This window comes from Triturus cristatus, chromosome 1_2 (genome assembly GCF_964204655.1).
Source record: "Triturus cristatus chromosome 1_2, aTriCri1.1, whole genome shotgun sequence".
Taxonomy (NCBI): domain Eukaryota; kingdom Metazoa; phylum Chordata; class Amphibia; order Caudata; family Salamandridae; genus Triturus; species Triturus cristatus.
Window position 1 is genome coordinate 164,050,237 of NC_140580.1, and position 19,999 is coordinate 164,070,235.

Consider the following 19,999-nt stretch of genomic DNA (forward strand, 5'->3'; position numbering starts at 1 on the left):
AGCAGGGCTCAGGTACAAGTTCGGAGGTCTTACGATCTTCAGGGAGCCGCGAGTCACTCAGCAGGGCTCAGGTACAAGTTCGGAGGTCTTACGATCTTCAGGGAGCCGCGAGTCACTCAGCAGGGCTCAGGTACAAGTTCGGAGGTCTTACGATCTTCAGGGAGCCGCGAGTCACTCAGCAGGGCTCAGGTGAGTTCCAGTTCCAGGAGCCGCGACCACGTCAGCAGGCTCTCGTTGTTCCAGCGTCGAATCTGCCGGACAGTCTCAGAGCACCCCTTGTTATAGGTCGACCCCGCTTTGATGTCCGGAGTCTGCGCAGGCAGGGGTCTTGTCACCTGGGGGCCGCTTGTCGGGGTTTCCTGCTATTGTCTTTTGATCCTTTCAGGGCCGGGTCGGGAGGAGTCCCAGACACCCAGCAGGCACGGCGCCAGCCCGCAGGGAGGCCGGAGGGCCGATCGAAACCCATCGTCCCAGGGGAGTTCAGAGGTGCGATAGAAACCGCTCCTCCCTCTCTCATCCCCTGGAAGCGTGATGTCCTCCAGCCGGAGTGGCGCCTCGAGGCCCGGGTCGCGCTGGGGCCGGGCGGCCATCTTGTTGCAGGGAGTGGGCACGCGGACCCGGGGTGGCCGAAAGGAGAGAGGCCATGGATGGGGATGTCCGGGGTTGGTGCAGGTGTCCTGGTGGGAAAGGTCGGCTGGGCCGCGTGCTAGGGCTGCAGGCACCAGGTTTCGGTGGTGCGGGGGCACGGAGGGCCATTCTACGAGGCCGGGTCCAACACGCGTCCCCCCCAGCTGAAAGCCGGAGAGAACTGCCCATCACCTTGGGGGGTTCTCTTCGCTGAGGCGGAAGAACCGGGAGAGGCCGTCAGCGTTGGCGTGGTCCGTACCAGGGCGGTGTTCTACGGTGAAGTCCATTCCCTGGAGGGAGATTGACCACCGCAGTAGCTTGGGGTTTTCTCCTCGCATATGCATGAGCCATCGCAAGGGCCGATGGTCAGTTTGGACCCTGAAATGAGTGCCGAACAGGTAGGGTCGTAGTTTTTTGAGTGCCCAGACCACGGCAAAGGCTTCGCGCTCTATGGTGCTCCACTTCTGTTCTCGGGGTAGCAGCCGCCGACTGAGGAAGGCGACGGGCTGATCTAAGCCTTGATCATTCACTTGGGACAGGACGGCCCCAATGCCATGCTCGGAGGCATCGGTCTGGACTATGAACTCCTTGGTGTAGTCGGGAGCCTGGAGGACGGGGGCCGTGCACATGGCCTTTTTTAGAGCATCGAAAGCTTCCTGGCAGGCAGCCGTCCATTGCACCTTCTTTGGCTGCTTTTTAGACGTGAGTTCAGTGAGAGGGCCGACCAGGCTGCCATACCCCCGAATGAATCGGCGGTAGTAGCCCGTGAGTCCCAGAAAGGCCCGGACTTCCGTTTGGGTGATGGGTGGGTCCCAGGCCAGGATGGCGTCGATCTTTGGCTGTAGAGGAGCGACCTGGCCACTCCCGACTTGGTGCCCCAGGTAGACTACGGATCCTTGCCCGATCTGGCACTTGTTGGCTTTTACGGTGAGGCCTGCCTGGCGCAGGGCGGTTAGCACTCTCCGGAGGTGTTGGAGGTGCTCACTCCACTCTGAACTGAAGACAGCGATGTCGTCCAGATAGGCCGCGCTGAACTGTTCTAGCCCGGCCAGGACCCTATTTACCAGTCTCTGGAAAGTGGCCGGGGCATTTTTCATCCCGAAGGGCATCACGCGGAAGCGGTAGTGCCCATCGGGGGTGGAGAAAGCAGACCTCTCCTTGGCCCCTTCGGTGAGCTCAATCTGCCAGTAGCCGCAGGTGAGGTCGAAAGTGCTGAGGAACCGGGCGGCCCCTAGTCGGTCAATGAGCTCGTCGGCTCGTGGAATGGGGTGGGCATCGGCTCGGGTAACGTCATTGAGCCCCCGGTAATCCACGCAGAACCGGAGCTCGGGGGCGACACCGGGGGCTGCTGCCTTCGGAACCAGGACCACGGGGCTGGCCCAGGGACTGTCAGAGGGCTCGATCACCCCCAGGGTCAACATCTTCGAGACTTCGGCTTGAATACAGGACCGGACCCGGTCAGGCACCCGGTAGGCTCGGTGTCTCACCGGCGGGCTGTCCCCGGTGTCCACATCGTGAACACACCAGTTGGTGACCCGGGGGGTCAGGGAGAAGAGGTCAGAAAATTGTCTGAGGAGCTGGCGGCAGTCCGCTTGTTGCTGGGCAGTGAGGGCTGGGGAGAGGTTCACTCCCTCCACGGAGCCATCCTGCTCCTTGACACACAGGAGGTCCGGGAGGGGATCCGACTCATCTTCGGCCCCGTCATCGGTGGCCAGCAGGAGGCTCAGTTCTGTCCGCACGAAGTGAGGCTTGAGGCGGTTTACGTGCAGGACCCGGAGGGGATCCCGAGGCGACTGGACGTCCACCAAGTAGGTGACTTGGCTCTTCCTCTCAACCACTTTGTAGGGCCCAGTCCATCGGTCCTGGAGAGCGCCAGGCTTCACTGGGGCCATGACCCACACCTGCTGGCCCGGCTGGAACTCGACCAGAGTAGCATTCTGGTCGTACCAGCGCTTCATTTCTTCTTGACTCGCCTCCAGGTTGGCCTCTGCCAGTTCTCGGAACCTCCTGGTCTGGTTCCGGAGGGCCAGGACATATTGGAACACATCTCGGGGGGTGGTCTGGGGGGCTGCCTCCCACCCTTCCTTAACCAAACTGAGGGGACCTCGGACGGGGTGCCCATAGAGTAATTCAAACGGGCTGAACCCTAAGGACTTCTGGGGGACTTCCCGGTAAGCGAACAAGAGGCAGGGGAGCAGGACGTCCCACTTACGCCGGAGGGGCTCTTCTAGGCCAGCGATCATCCCTTTCAAAGTCCTATTAAACCTCTCTACTAGGCCGTTCCCTTGGGGATGGTACGGGGTGGTGAACTTATAGGACACCCCACATTGTTGCCACAGGGACGTCATATACCTTGATATAAAATTAGTGCCGCGATCGCTCACGACCTCGCGGGGAAAACCCACCCTGGAAAAGATCCCCATCAGGGCCCGGCCCACCACGGGGGCCGTAATGGTGCGCAGGGGAATAGCCTCTGGGTAGCGGGTGGCGTGGTCCACTAGGACCAAGATGAAACGGTGACCTTGGGAGGTGGGGGGGTCCAGTGGCCCCACGATGTCGATTCCGACTCGTTCGAAGGGGGTACTGACGACCGGGAAGGGTTGGAGGGGAGCCTTGCGCTTCCCCCCACTCTTCCCACTGGCTTGGCACGTGGGGCAGGACTTGCAGTGTGCCTCTACCGCTGCTTTCATCTTAGGCCAATAAAAATGGGTCACGAGACGGCTGTAGGTCTTGTCCTGACCCAGGTGACCAGCGAGGGGGACATCGTGGGCTAAGCCCAGGAGGAAATCCCGGAAGCGGAGGGGTACCACCAGTACCCGTCCGGATCCCAGCTCCACTGTTTTCTGCTCACTATACAGGATGTTATTCTCCCAATATATTCGGTGCGTTCCGGTCTGGTCACCTGCGGCTTGGCCCTCGGCCTGGCGCCGCAGCCCGACCAGGGAAGGACAGGTGGCTTGCTCCCGGCAAAATTCTTCCCGGGTGGGCCCGCCCTCGTGGTGCCAATGGGCCAACTCGGGTAGATCCCCCAACTCGGGGACCGGGGCGGGGTCGGATGGTGCGGGTTCGTCGCTGGCGATGGACCCTTCTGATGGGGGAACGGGAGGACCCTCGGCGGGGACGGTGCGGGCTTCTTCGACCGGGGGGCTCTCGACTTCTCTCTGGGGAGTGGGTCGGGCTGTCATAGATCGGGTGGTGGCACACACCCACTCGGGGAGTCCCATCATTCCTAGGTGGGCCTTGCGCTCTACTTGCTTCCAGGGAGAACTCTCCAGGTCATTCCCTAAGAGGCAGTCGACCGGCTGGGAGGTTCTTACGGCCACCTTGAGTTTACCTATCACCCCTCCCCACTCAAATGGCACCAGGGCTACCTGACACATACTTTCCCTATTGTCTGCAGATATTACGGGGCAAAAGACATTGGGGAGGATCTGCTCCTCGGGAACTAGGTGCCTGAGGACACCGGTGATACTGGCCCCGGTGTCCCGCAGGGCCTCTACCTGGTGGCCATTGATCTTGACGAGCTGCCCATATTTCTGCGTGTTGGACGGTAGGAGGCTACCAGGGATCATTTCCCTATCTCCCAGGGACACTAGGGCCATAGCGGCGGGTTCCCACTCCTCGGCTTCCTCAACCTCCTCCCCCAGGGCTACGTTGGCTATCTGTCTCGCAGGGGTGACTTGGGTGGCCATGGGGCACTCTGGGTCATTGGCGTAGTGCCCGGGTTTCTGGCAACGAAAACATGTGACGGTCACCCGGTGTCCTCGTCTCCCAGGGGGCCCTGTTACTGGTGGGGGAGGCGCCGGGAAAGGTGGAGGTGGTGTCTTCGGGGGGCTAGGCTGGGACTCTCTCGGCCCTCCCTGGTTCCCTCCCCCTCTCTGGCGGGGTGGTCCCTGACTGGTTCTGGGGTACTCTCCTACCATGCCCCGGGAGACCCGGGTGTTGGTCCAGCGGTCGGCCTCCACAGCCAGCTTCCGGGGATCTGTGAGCTTGCTATCCAGCAGATGTTGACGTAGCTCTACGAAGCAGTTCGCAGCCAGATGTTCCCATAACATGAGGTCAGTGAGTTCGGCAAGGGTGGTGACCTTGCTGCCCTTGACCCACCCATCGAAGGCCCGACTAAAAAAGTTTACATACTCCACCCAGGTGGTGCCCGGGATCTTCCTGCAGTCCCGGAACCGTTGGCGGTACATCTCTGGGGTGAGGCCGTATCTTGTGAGGAGAGCCTCTTTCATGTGGCTGTAGGAGGTCCGCAGGGAGAGGGGTAGGTCGAGCAGGGTGTCCCTTCCTTCGCTCAGAAACCGCCCCCACAACCCCGCCCCCCAGTCCTTCTGTGGAATCCGATGGGAGGTCATGGCGACCTCGTAGGCCCGAAACCATTGCTGAATGTCATCGTTTTTATAATATTCTTTGACCACATCCTTGGGGATGTGGACCTTCTGTTCCGCTGGGGGGGCCGTCTCTCGGTTCCCCGAGGGCCTCCCGTCCTCATTTCGGGCCTTGAGCTCGAGTTCTTTTAAGCTGCGTTCGTGCTCTAGTTGGAGCTTTCTTCCTTCGTGCTCCCGTTGGAGCTTCTTTTCTTCCGGTTCGCCTTGTACGCGCATTTGCTCTACCGCTAGCTTTTTCTCCGCTAACTTCAATTCGCCCTCGATTTTGAGTTTGGCTAACTCGAGTTCATGACTGCGGCTTCTCTCTCTGTCCGCGAGTTCTCCCGGGGATAGGCCCCCGTCTGGTACAATGCCTTGCACCTGATTGTCGCTGCTTTCACTTGGAGGGGGTTCGGCTTCGTCGGGGCGCTCCCCCGTGCCTTCCGGGCGGGATGCCCCGTTCTCCACCCAAGTTTTCAGTGCTTTCTGCAAGTCTTCCTTAGTGTTGAGGCCAGTGGTAGCTATTTTAAGTTCTTTGCAAAATTGTTTTAGCTCTTTGTGTGTGTATTCCTCCAGATGCTCCACCTGGAACACTCTGTTGGCGTTGGTCTCTGCGGAGCTCATGGCGCTTCCTTCTGCCATCTTTGTTGGTCGTGCGTCCGTTGTTCACTGTACGATCTCTAGGTGATGGGCCCGAATCCCGTCGCTTGCCACCAATGTTAGACGGCGACCTCAGAGGAGCCCGGAATGGGGTCCTGACTTCCCTGAGTCCCACCCGTGTAGTATTGTAGCCGGGCACTGGCGAGAGATTCCCCAGGGGGAGGAATCTCGCAACTAGGATCGTACTTCTGGCACCACACGACACAGAGAGACCACACTGGGTATCCTCAGAACAAGCTTTATCAAATAGGTATCACTGCAAATATGTACAAGGTGAGCACGGGCTCAAGAGTCTCGGAAAGGTAGGGGGTAGCGGGACTGTCTCTGGTAACGGTTCAAAGCAGGGACGTATCCGGCGCACAGCTCACAATCCTCGAGCTGGGGGATACGTGGTCGGAGTCGGGGTCCGGCGGGACCGTGAGAGTCTGGGGGAGCCGCGAGTCACTCAGCAGGGCTCAGGTGCAAGTTCGGAGGTCTTACGATCTTCAGGGAGCCGCGAGTCACTCAGCAGGGCTCAGGTACAAGTTCGGAGGTCTTACGATCTTCAGGGAGCCGCGAGTCACTCAGCAGGGCTCAGGTACAAGTTCGGAGGTCTTACGATCTTCAGGGAGCCGCGAGTCACTCAGCAGGGCTCAGGTGAGTTCCAGTTCCAGGAGCCGCGACCACGTCAGCAGGCTCTCGTTGTTCCAGCGTCGAATCTGCCGGACAGTCTCAGAGCACCCCTTGTTATAGGTCGACCCCGCTTTGATGTCCGGAGTCTGCGCAGGCAGGGGTCTTGTCACCTGGGGGCCGCTTGTCGGGGTTTCCTGCTATTGTCTTTTGATCCTTTCAGGGCCGGGTCGGGAGGAGTCCCAGACACCCAGCAGGCACGGCGCCAGCCCGCAGGGAGGCCGGAGGGCCGATCGAAACCCATCGTCCCAGGGGAGTTCAGAGGTGCGATAGAAACCGCTCCTCCCTCTCTCATCCCCTGGAAGCGTGATGTCCTCCAGCCGGAGTGGCGCCTCGAGGCCCGGGTCGCGCTGGGGCCGGGCGGCCATCTTGTTGCAGGGAGTGGGCACGCGGGCCCGGGGTGGCCGAAAGGAGAGAGGCCATGGACGGGGATGTCCGGGGTTGGTGCAGGTGTCCTGGTGGGAAAGGTCGGCTGGGCCGCGTGCTAGGGCTGCAGGCACCAGGTTTCGGTGGTGCGGGGGCACGGAGGGCCATTCTACGAGGCCGGGTCCAACAATGGCGGCGAAATTGGACGCGCACGGGGAGCGCCTGACGGAGGCAGAGAATCGAATTGGGGCGCTGGAGGACGCTTCGCAAACCACAACTCAGAAATATACGGAGGCTGAGAGACTGACGAGCCCGGATCCCGCACCCGCGCGCCGTGAGAGGTACTATACCTGATAATTTTTTGGCAGTCTACAGCACCCCGCATACGTACCTGCTCCCTGCTGACGAGAGGCAATTACCTCGAAACACGTGTCCAGGGATGGCATTTTAACTTTTTACTCGTGGCATAGGTGTACCCGCCGCTGTCACTACATTCTCCAGAATCCTATGGGGCTATTTGCTAGTATGACGAGCGGTGTGCGACCCACTTCGCATTTTGTATTTAAAGCTCCCTGAGCCATGGGTTGACGAGCCCGGATCCCGCACCCGCGCGCCGTGAGAGGTACTATACCTGATAATTTTTTGGCAGTCTACAGCACCCCGCATACGTACCTGCTCCCTGCTGACGAGAGGCAATTACCTCGAAACACGTGTCCAGGGATGGCATTTTAACTTTTTACTCGTGGCATAGGTGTACCCGCCGCTGTCACTACATTCTCCAGAATCCTATGGGGCTATTTGCTAGTATGACGAGCGGTGTGCGACCCACTTCGCATTTTGTATTTAAAGCTCCCTGAGCCATGGGTTGACGAGCCCGGATCCCGCACCCGCGCGCCGTGAGAGGTACTATACCTGATAATTTTTTGGCAGTCTACAGCACCCCGCATACGTACCTGCTCCCTGCTGACGAGAGGCAATTACCTCGAAACACGTGTCCAGGGATGGCATTTTAACTTTTTACTCGTGGCATAGGTGTACCCGCCGCTGTCACTACATTCTCCAGAATCCTATGGGGCTATTTGCTAGTATGACGAGCGGTGTGCGACCCACTTCGCATTTTGTATTTAAAGCTCCCTGAGCCATGGGTTGACGAGCCCGGATCCCGCACCCGCGCGCCGTGAGAGGTACTATACCTGATAATTTTTTGGCAGTCTACAGCACCCCGCATACGTACCTGCTCCCTGCTGACGAGAGGCAATTACCTCGAAACACGTGTCCAGGGATGGCATTTTAACTTTTTACTCGTGGCATAGGTGTACCCGCCGCTGTCACTACATTCTCCAGAATCCTATGGGGCTATTTGCTAGTATGACGAGCGGTGTGCGACCCACTTCGCATTTTGTATTTAAAGCTCCCTGAGCCATGGGTTGACGAGCCCGGATCCCGCACCCGCGCGCCGTGAGAGGTACTATACCTGATAATTTTTTGGCAGTCTACAGCACCCCGCATACGTACCTGCTCCCTGCTGACGAGAGGCAATTACCTCGAAACACGTGTCCAGGGATGGCATTTTAACTTTTTACTCGTGGCATAGGTGTACCCGCCGCTGTCACTACATTCTCCAGAATCCTATGGGGCTATTTGCTAGTATGACGAGCGGTGTGCGACCCACTTCGCATTTCACTTGGAGGGGGTTCGGCTTCGTCGGGGCGCTCCCCCGTGCCTTCCGGGCGGGATGCCCCGTTCTCCACCCAAGTTTTCAGTGCTTTCTGCAAGTCTTCCTTAGTGTTGAGGCCAGTGGTAGCTATTTTAAGTTCTTTGCAAAATTGTTTTAGCTCTTTGTGTGTGTATTCCTCCAGATGCTCCACCTGGAACACTCTGTTGGCGTTGGTCTCTGCGGAGCTCATGGCGCTTCCTTCTGCCATCTTTGTTGGTCGTGCGTCCGTTGTTCACTGTACGATCTCTAGGTGATGGGCCCGAATCCCGTCGCTTGCCACCAATGTTAGACGGCGACCTCAGAGGAGCCCGGAATGGGGTCCTGACTTCCCTGAGTCCCACCCGTGTAGTATTGTAGCCGGGCACTGGCGAGAGATTCCCCAGGGGGAGGAATCTCGCAACTAGGATCGTACTTCTGGCACCACACGACACAGAGAGACCACACTGGGTATCCTCAGAACAAGCTTTATCAAATAGGTATCACTGCAAATATGTACAAGGTGAGCACGGGCTCAAGAGTCTCGGAAAGGTAGGGGGTAGCGGGACTGTCTCTGGTAACGGTTCAAAGCAGGGACGTATCCGGCGCACAGCTCACAATCCTCGAGCTGGGGGATACGTGGTCGGAGTCGGGGTCCGGCGGGACCGTGAGAGTCTGGGGGAGCCGCGAGTCACTCAGCAGGGCTCAGGTGCAAGTTCGGAGGTCTTACGATCTTCAGGGAGCCGCGAGTCACTCAGCAGGGCTCAGGTACAAGTTCGGAGGTCTTACGATCTTCAGGGAGCCGCGAGTCACTCAGCAGGGCTCAGGTACAAGTTCGGAGGTCTTACGATCTTCAGGGAGCCGCGAGTCACTCAGCAGGGCTCAGGTGAGTTCCAGTTCCAGGAGCCGCGACCACGTCAGCAGGCTCTCGTTGTTCCAGCGTCGAATCTGCCGGACAGTCTCAGAGCACCCCTTGTTATAGGTCGACCCCGCTTTGATGTCCGGAGTCTGCGCAGGCAGGGGTCTTGTCACCTGGGGGCCGCTTGTCGGGGTTTCCTGCTATTGTCTTTTGATCCTTTCAGGGCCGGGTCGGGAGGAGTCCCAGACACTCAGCAGGCACGGCGCCAGCCCGCAGGGAGGCCGGAGGGCCGATCGAAACCCATCGTCCCAGGGGAGTTCAGAGGTGCGATAGAAACCGCTCCTCCCTCTCTCATCCCCTGGAAGCGTGATGTCCTCCAGCCGGAGTGGCGCCTCGAGGCCCGGGTCGCGCTGGGGCCGGGCGGCCATCTTGTTGCAGGGAGTGGGCACGCGGGCCCGGGGTGGCCGAAAGGAGAGAGGCCATGGACGGGGATGTCCGGGGTTGGTGCAGGTGTCCTGGTGGGAAAGGTCGGCTGGGCCGCGTGCTAGGGCTGCAGGCACCAGGTTTCGGTGGTGCGGGGGCACGGAGGGCCATTCTACGAGGCCGGGTCCAACAATGGCGGCGAAATTGGACGCGCACGGGGAGCGCCTGACGGAGGCAGAGAATCGAATTGGGGCGCTGGAGGACGCTTCGCAAACCACAACTCAGAAATATACGGAGGCTGAGAGACTGATGGAGGTGCTAAAAAACAAGGCAGAGGATTTGGAGGCGCGCTCAAGACGCAATAACGTGAGAATCACGGGGATTCCGGAGTCTACAAACACTGGACGGATGGAGACGTATGTTGAGGAGTTAATTAAGGAAATTGTGGGCGCGGAGCACCTATCCCCAATGTTCCTCATTGAGCGGGCCCACAGGACACTGGCCCCGAGACCGAAACCCGGGGCGCCTCCGCGGCCTATAGTCGCCAGAGTCCTCAACTACAGGGACCGCGATGCTGTCCTCCGAATAGCACGTGAAAAGCAACAGATCACGCACCAAGGAAACACCCTGGCGTTCTATCCGGACTTTACACTCGCAGTTCAACAAGCGCGGAAGGAGTTCAATCCGGTAAAAAAGAAACTTCGTGAGATGGGGGTCGATTACGCCATGCTATATCCTGCCCGGCTTCGAATAACACACGATGGACGTGCGACGCTGTGCCATTCGCCCCGAGAGGCGCAGGAACTCACCAAAAAAATCGGTGCTAAGCGGAAGGAGAGGCGGAGAGTTGAACAAAATGCGGACACTGACTAATAACTTGTGCAAAGAAATACCAGAGGAAAGACTAAGCGACTCTACACCGTGTGCTGATCCTGCGGCCCTGCCGGAATGGGCTGCGGAGAGCGATATGGCCGGTAAGGCGACTACTGGCATGGCACAGACGGAGACTGCACCTACTGCGCACACACATACCGGGGAATGTGAGGGGATGATGTCCGGTAACAGTGCCGCTATGTCCGTCATGGTGATACAGAGCTGTCTCTTGCTTGCGGGCCATCGGTGGTGGGACGCCATTGCCAGACAGGGCCCGCGTAGCGTGGGAAGCAGCCGTCCCATGCTGGGAGGGCGTGGGGGTTCTCTGGGATTGAGGACGGCCCCCCCAGAAGAGCAGCGAGAGCAACAAACCCTGCATCCCAGACCTAGATCATAGATACATAGGTAAGGTGCGGGAGGAGGGACAAACAAATGACTGGAGGGAGCTCGCCTGCTGGCAGGACAGTAAAACCGTAAATGGGACGATATGAACACTGATGCGGCTGCGTTGGGCCCTGGGGAGAGTCACTCAGATGCTTACATGGATATGGGGCCCAATGGGTTCTGAACAATGATTTGTCCCCGTCCACATCCATTGAGTTGGATGGAGTAGTGTGTTCTAGGCGGTCCCCCCAAACAAAGGGAGATCCCCGAATCCAGTTACCCTAATGTTTAAACTTAGTTATGGGGTATGTCTTTGGCATGGTTGGGGTGCTGAAGTGGGTGGGGGGAAGGGGGGTGTGGTTGGGAAGTTGAAATGTTGGTCACTGTACATGAGACGCATTGCTGAAATCCAAGTACGTTTGCTGAGAAACAAGATGGTCATTACCCGCTACGAAAGCTATAGGGACGCGCTCACTGGAAGTGGGGGTGCCTGGGGCATGCATGCTGATACGGGGAAATTGCTGATACCAGATTGAGGGAGGGATATATCCGATTATTAACGTGGAATGTTCGGGGGCTTGGTAACCCCAAAAAAATTAGGCACACGCTGGCATATCTAGACAGACAGCGCGTAGACATTGCACTCATACAGGAAACCCACTGCGCACCGTCGCGCCGAATAACTGTGGGCCGCAGATGGGCCGAATCAGTACACTATTCCTCTTACTCCTCATATGCGCGGGGGGTGATGGTGCTGATAAGAAAAGGACTTAAATATACAATTGAGGGGGTCGAGAAGGATGATGTGGGGCGGTTTGTTATTCTAACTGGTCTCCTGCGGGGCCAGAGGCTGGCTGTGGTGAATGTCTATGGGCCTAATGTGGATGATCCGCAATTCTACCAGTCACTGTGGAGCAAACTGCGCGAACTGCAGGCTCCACACGTGGTGTGGGGTGGAGACTTTAATCTTGCGCTTTGCGATGACATTGACCGATCTGGGACGACAACAGAACCACATAGGCGCGCACTCCATGTCCTCCAGGACATAATGATAGATAGGGCACTCACTGATATTTGGAGGAGAAGACACCCAGCTGAGCTGGCTGCTACTCATGTGACTACGTCGCGAGGTAGCTGGTCCCGCATAGACTACTGGCTGGTGTCGGGGGAGGTTGCATTGTGGACGAGGGAAGTTCGTCACCTACCCAGAACACTATCCGACCACAGCCCGGTGCTTCTCACATTGGAGCTCCCGAACTACACACCACCTCCATTCAGCTGGAGATTTAATGCTAAGGCACTCATAGACCCCCTATACGCTGATGCCATTGGGCAGGCGATACAGGAATATTTTGACAATAATGCGCCCACTGCGACTGACCCGGGAGTGCTCTGGGAGGCCTGCAAGGCAACTATACGAGGCGTTTGCATCAGCACCAATGCGGGCATCCTTAAAGATATTCAAAAGCAAATCGGAGCCAAAGAAGACAAGCTCCGAGTACTAGAACGGGAATACGAGGGCACTCAAAATGCTCGGATACTGGGGGACATTCGGATAGCTCTATCCGAATTTCAGAGGCTTGCGGATGATGAAATTAAATACACCATGAAACGACAGGTGGCGAGGGCCTATGGAGAGGGCGGTAGGCCAGGTAGGCGATTGGCGGCTAACATATGTGAGGGACGCGCACCGCAGAACATACAGGTGATCCGTGGACGGCTAGGAGAGCGGAAGTATGGTGAGCGAGAAATACTAGAGGAATTTATGGCTGCATACGGAGAGCTGTATGCCTCCAGGCCTACGGCCACTGAGGCTGAAATTGGGGAGTACCTTGAAGATGTGGCGATAGCGTGGCTATCGGACGCACATCGCGAATACCTATCCCAACCCATCACAGTGGAGGAGGTCACAGAAATAATTAAGTCGCTACCAAATGGTAAGGCTCCGGGCCCAGATGGCTTTACGTGCGAATTTTATAAGGCGTTTGTTGACCAGCTGGCCCCCCGCCTGGTGGAAATGTATGGTAATGCCCATGAGCAACAACACTTGCCGCCAACCTTACGTGAAGCATTACTATTAGCACTCCCCAAGCCACAGAAAGATCCGGAGCTTTGCGACTCATATAGACCGCTGTCCCTCATAAACGTGGACAACAAGATACTGGCCAAACTGCTGGCTGCTCGGCTAAACCCGCTGATGCCCAGATTGATCTTGCCTGACCAGTCTGGATTCATACCCGAGCGCTCCACTGCGCACAATACAAGAACGCTGTTTGCGCTTTCACACTATTTAACGCCAGAGACGAAGGCTGCGGCGGTCTTTCTAGATGCAGCCAAAGCCTTTGACTCTCTAGAGTGGACATATATGACTAAGGTACTGCGGAGGATGGGCTTCCCGCTCATGTTTCTCCAGTGGATCCACCTATTATATGATGCGCCTGTGGCGAGGATTCGGGTGAATAACTATATCTCAGACACCATTGATATCCGGAGGGGGACGAGGCAGGGATGCCCACTATCCCCTCTCTTGTTCGCAATAGCACTGGAGCCCCTTGCCTGCAAGATAAGACAGGGACATCACTATTCGGCCCTTCAGTTTCCGCAACGGCCATTGCACATATCGTTGTATGCAGATGATATGCTGCTATACGTGAGAGACCCACAGACCAATCTGAATCCGTTATTGAGGGAATACATAAAATTTGCGCGTCAATCTGGTGTCACTATAAACTGGGCCAAATCACTGATTATTCCCTTGACCGACACCACACACCCGCATCCCATAGATTACCCTTTGGAGTGGAAAACGGAACCGATAAAATATCTGGGTGTGTGGTTCCACAGGGATCCGGAAATTGTGATCAGGGCTAATTACAGGACGGTGATTGACATGCTAGAGGAGAAGGTGGGGAGATGGATTCAATTGCCTCTATCGCTGGCTGATCGTATCGCTGTGGTCAAGATGGTAGTACTGCCGAAGTTACTCTACCTGTTCGCTAACATCCCTATACACCCCCCAAAGGAGGTGTTCCGCAGGATTGCTTCGATGGTCCTCAGGCTTGTCTGGGCGGGAAAGACGGCCAGGGTGGAGATGCGGACGCTCACATTACCGTACAGTCAAGGAGGGTTCGGGGTCCCATACCTCTATCTCTACTATCTCTGTGCGCAGGCACAATACGCACATTATTGGTACCACAGGATCCCATTTCTCACCCACACTGCGATTGAGGAGGGAGATGCAATGCCAATTCCACTTGAGGCGATCATTACTCGCCGTAGGCCCCCTTTGCACACGCGAGACATAAATACCGTTGACGCCACGAACAAAGCATGGCATACCATGGGCAGACTGGCCAATAAACTGCCACTGTATGCCCCGGCGCTCAGGCTTCAATGGCATCCGGCCATCTCGGTAACGCAAGAAAGGGTGGGATTGGACTTACTGCGCCAAGTGGGCATCGACACTGTAGGGGACTTGTACGAGGATGGGACCTTTAAAACAATTGAACATTTAACATACATTAGTAACATGTCTACATTATTTCGTTTCAACTATCATAGGCTGCAGAAAGCTGTGAAACATCTGTATCCAACGTACCCGTTGGAACCGCAGGAACTGACCGCGTTGCAATGGCTGATAACCACACCTGAAAAAAAGCACCTGGTATCAACACTATATATAAAACTGCAGGGGGACATAGCGGGGAACACACACGCTTCCATGGACAAATGGAACAGCTGCCTAGACACGCAGTTAACGGAGGAGGAGTGGACAACGGCATGCACCCTGACGGGAATGCTGACGCCCAATGGTAACCTCCGCATACTACATTTCAAATACCTACACCAGACGTACTACACACCGGCTAGGCTACAGCGATATGGGCTGCGTGGGGATTCTCGATGCGAACGCTGTGGAGCTGAAGGGGCAGATTTCATGCATCTGGCATGGTCCTGCGCGGCAGTAGGAGACTACTGGGAGCAGGTGACGAAATTGCTGGGGGTCATGGTGGGTGGTGGGGTGCGCTGCGAAGCCAAAACCTGCTTGCTGGGACTGCTACCTGACCTACGGGCACTAAAGCGCAGATTCTGTGTGATTGCGTTGCTAATGGCCAAAAGAAGGGTCTCGCTATGCTGGAATGGGAGGCGAATCCCAAAACCGAAAGACTGGCTTACGGACTTAACGTACTGTAGAGATACCCTGAGAACTTACGAGGAAGAACTCCCTGCTGGATCAACACCCAGGGACTACTGGGTATACCTAACCCAATATCTGCAAACTGTTTCAACAGAACCCACGAACGACTAGTATGCAAGGGGAAGGGTGTTGGGTATAGAAGACCTCTGATTAGGAAACGAACAGGAAACTTGGATGAAGGATGCTGTTGTGCTGTGACCGCAATGTTCTGGTTGATGTTTGATTGTAAAATATAACAAATGCCAATAAAAAAAAAAAATAAAAAAAATTCCACTATGCCCCTAAAATTGCCACTCACACCAACTAACATTCTCCTGCATGACTTACGTCACTCCCCAAAGCTTTCGAAACCACAACTCCGCCTTTTTCATACCTCAATTGCTACTGCTAAAATATGTATCCTGCGTCATTGGAAATCATCTTTACCTCCCTCTCAGGAAGATTGGCTGGTAGCGATGATCCAGACTGCCTCACATGAACGCACAATATATAACCTTCAGGACCAAGCTGACACCTTTCTTCGAATTTGGTCTCCATTTCTTAAATCAAATGATGCTAATTCCCCTGCTTCTACTTTTACCCAAGCACATTAATCAGCTTTTACCTTCTCTTGTCCGTTGTTTATCTCTTTTCTTTGCCTTCTTTATCCTCTGCTTTATCCGTTGTGGCGTTCTTCTGTCTTTATCTAAATTACTTTCTCTTCGCTCTATCTATTTATATTTTCTGCACTTTTATTGTCTAGATTTCTTCCCTTTTCTTTTCCTTATAGGTTATTTCTTTATTATGTATCATTCTATGCCTTGACCTAATTATTACTTCAATTAGTATTTATTTATTTAAATGCATATTTATATCATATTTATTCATCAGTATCCTTCTGCATTGCTTCTCTCAACCTGGATTTATTTTCTTTTTATTTATTGTTGTTTATGCTTTGATGTATTTGTTCTATAAACCTCAATAAAAAATTTCAAGACAAAAAAAAATAAAATCATAGCATTCATTAAACAAACCAGGCCAAGAAGCACAAATCACTGACACCCCCCTCCCCCTATACGCTATGCAGCTGGCTGAGATGCACATATGGCACAGACAAGGCTGAACTCCACTCTTGTTTATTCTCAAGCATAGTAAAGCAGCTCGGAGGCGTGTGCCTTTGATTATCACCCGGGAAATCAACGCTCCGGCCCCCAAACCCATCCCACACCCCCTGAAAGAGAGCCAGCTAATACTCTCCTCTTCCCTATGCAGAATCCGCTGCAGGTTTGTCCTCAGGGGTTTTTCAGGTGGTTTAACATAACACATTCATGAAATTGATGAATATTTAGCAGATGGGAAATAGGAAGTTTGAAATTATCGAAGCATTTCCCTCGCAGAAATGCACATCTTAACGATTTGTTCTGCCGCTTCCCTTCATGAAAAGGAGCTCCAGAGGCTGAAAAAAGAAGCTGCAGAAACATATAGGGGCAGATTTATGAGCCCCTTGCGCCACTTTTGCGTCACTTCTCCCATGTTAAAAGTGACGCAAAAGTGGCGCAAGGGGCTCATAAATCTGCCCCATAGTACACACCGAAGGCAACCTATCATGCTGTGGAGGGCGGAGGTCCTTACACCAAACGCTGTCAATCTGCATCGGCCTGGTGCTCTATACTGGGTGCTACACAGGGCCTGGTGCTGGGTACCCTCACGAAAGTTGTAGTGGGTGTAAGTCCGGGCACTGGTCCCATCACAGGTTATGTACCGGGTTTATAAATGGTTGTGCTTTCTCACTCATGCCAGTGACTTCCAATCTGGGAACTGGCAGATGGACCCACTGATCGCACTAATACAGACGGACCTGATTGCTTGGGCCTTCTGTGATTATCTAAGGTGATTTGAAAGAGACGAGTTTGAGGCATCAGGATTAGACCACCTCGGCATGTGAACGATATACAGAGCTTAGAGGAGTTGTGCCAGATGGCATCTTTTGTCTGGATGAGACCCTCTGGAATTAGGGTGAGGGTTGAAACGTGGACACTGGATTAGGGCTTGGTCGGTGTTTTTATATGGTTCAATGCCGAAATCAGCATTTCTACTGAACCGAGTATCGTTCTAAATTTGTGGACATCCCCACTGTATGTATCATATTTTACTTTTCACGTCACTGCACCATCTGCACACATGTAAATTACGAACTACCTATCTGGAGAATAAATGCAAGAAGTCAATGTTGGTATTAAAAAAGGCTTTGTTGTATTGATGTTAACAACAAAAATGGCATCAGCCCCTACTTTAGGGTGGAGGAGTGCCGCTCCCCCGCCACCATCCCAAAAATAAAACGATTTAAAAAAACAGGATTTAACACCATTTTATTATCGTTTTATTTTAATCCCCCTGCACTCGCCCCCAGGACTCGGATGAGTTTTGGGGGCAAGTCCAGGGGGGTGACATTGTGGTGGGGAGTGGTAGTGCACTTCCTTGTCCCTTCTCAGCGCATGATGGTTAGGCCTGGGCGGTAAATTTAGTTCCGCTCGCGGAATTTGCGATATTTTGACATTTTCGCGTTCCGTGGAGATCGCGAAAATGTCAAAACTTTCGCAATCTGCCGCGAAATGGAAGTATTTTTCTTGTTCGCGCTTAAAAAATGCGTTCTCACGCACGCGGTCGCGACTTACCGGGTCCCTGCGTTTGCAGACGAGTTTTCCTATCCGTTTGCGCGCGCCACAAGATGTTGGATTATTGGTAGCCGGTCACGCTATCCCGCAAGAGTTTGCGATCGCGAACACGTCATTGAGATCGCGACCAGGAAATAAGCATCGCGAGCAAGATGGCCGCGCCCATTAGTGACCGCATGGGCAAGTTGGAGATATATTTCCCCGCGAGCATGCAAAAACACATCGCGAACGGGCGGGAAAAGCAATCTCCGCATCTTTGAGAAAGTTCCGCATGCTCGCGGTGATATTGTGCAATTTCGCGATAATTTGCAAAAGTCAATTTCGCAAATTCCGCCCACCCTTAATGATGGTTTGGCCGGCTGTCACAGGCCAGCAGAACCCTCATGCGCGGTGAAGCTTTCTCCAACCCCAGCTGCGTTGCAGGGGCTGGAAAAAGTAGGCACAGGCTCCCAGTCTGCCTTGGAGCACAAAGTCCCAGCGCTCAGGCCAATCCTGATGCTGCTTTCATGCAGCATCAGGATTGGCCGCAGTGCATTCTGGGAGCCTGTGCCCGGAAGAGCGCAATGCAGCAGACGGCGGCGGCGATCAGGTAAGTTATTTTTTTATCATTATTTTTATTTTGTACCCTGACCCCCTCTCCCCAGCTCCCTCCTCCAGCCCGCCTCGCCACTTTGGCTGGGGACGGGCCGCTACTGAACAAAAATAAGTGACCTCATGGTGATGCAGAAATGCGAGTCACTGAACCATTGTGTTTATTCTGTGTTGTACCCTAGTTCCGCTATTAGGCAAAAAGGGTTTAGTCCTGTGGATTTTTCCTGGGTCTAGATGAGGGGGCACTTCTTGAGTATGGCATCAGGAACTGAAGGAAGGATACATCAGTGTAGTACTGTGCATTCACTCAGTCAAGTGTTGAAACTGGTAATTGTACTGATAAATATTGACACTAAAGATATTGTAGCATATTATTTTCAAGGACAGAATATCGAGGGGGCAAAATGCCAAAAGGTAAGTGTGTAGGGAAGTATATATTTTCTTTTCCAAACACCGCATATGCCTGCCTTGAAGATGCATGTACTATGTAGGGACATAAATGTGAAGTTAGGTACAGAAAATGTAGGCTTACTTACCTGTCGAAATTTTATTTTCGAAACTCTGTCCCATCACTCTTATTGATTTGCTGTTCAGGGGGCGCACAAACATTGAGATTGGATGAAGGGAATATAGAGACTTAAAAGTTGGCTGCAGCACCATCAACGCTGTTATAGATAAATGACTGAGGGGCATATTATCAATAAACGGCGTTAAAATTATTTTAGCGGCGGAAAACTGCCGATAAACCGTCGATAATAGGCTTGATAATATGCCGCAGAGAATTCGAATAGAAGCTCATGATCACACCAGAACATGGGCTTCTATGGGAATTCTCAAGCGCATATTATCAAGCCCATTATCACCGCTTTAGTGGCAGTTTTCCGCCGCTAAAGCGGCGATAATTTTATCGCCGTTTCATGATAATATGCCCCCAAAAAACGAATGGAACGTGGACAATCGGTCCGACAGACAAGTACATGCTGTCCTGCCTCACCACAGCACAGCATTGACAAGGCACATCGTAGACTTCACAGTGGAAAGATGAAGGGGAGAGAGGAAGCGCACCCTGTGGAGTAAACATTTGCATTCCAAGAGAGGAGGCAAGATGTACAATCTTTTCAGTTTGGGAATAGGCATACAATTGAACACATTCTGAAACATTCCATTGTTTTCTTCCATGAAGATTAAAACATTCAAATGAGCCTCTGCACAGTATTATAAGTCAGCTGGAAGAGAAGCTAGCCCTTTATGGCAGAGAAATCCCTGCAACCTTCTATGTGGTTAGAGTTTTACCAACTATTTCGGCGACCATGATGAAAGAAGAGGCAAGTGCGCCCAAGCAACGAGCTGAGTACCTCGGCTCCACGGATGAAAGAGGGTAGTGAAAGGGAAGTGCCCCTCGAAGTAACATACATCTCAGTACAGAGGCTCAACAAGGCAATTTGATCCAGTGACTAACTCTTCTCGCGCTGTCTGCTAAGCATCAATACTTGAGGAGTCAGTGGGCTGGGTAATTGGAAACAACAGCAGCGCCTTCTGAGGGCAGATCCACAGGGCCACCGAGAACGGCTTTGCAGATGCTTGACTCCATAGTTTTAATCAATGTGTGCAAGACGAAAGAAAAGTCGTATTTCT